This window comes from Eurypyga helias, unplaced genomic scaffold (genome assembly GCF_000690775.1).
Source record: "Eurypyga helias isolate BGI_N326 unplaced genomic scaffold, ASM69077v1 scaffold29478, whole genome shotgun sequence".
NCBI lineage: Eukaryota > Metazoa > Chordata > Aves > Eurypygiformes > Eurypygidae > Eurypyga > Eurypyga helias.
In genome coordinates this window covers 1-209 of record NW_010268030.1, presented here as the reverse complement: position 1 = coordinate 209, position 209 = coordinate 1, and positions in this window count along the sequence as shown.

Below are 209 nucleotides of genomic sequence, written 5' to 3'. Positions count from 1 at the left end.
GCGGTCTTGTTCCTCGGGGGCAGTTAGCCAAGGAGCTGCTGAGCGCCCAGCTGGAGCCCCCCACCGCTCCCCCCAGCCCCCGGGAGCTAACCTGGCTTCTCCTCTCATCCCTCTCTCCCGGCAGCGCTACGCTGCTCTCCAAACACCGGGAAAACACCGGGATTCTGCTCGGCATAGCGGGAGCATCTCCCTGCTTGTGAGGCTGCTGC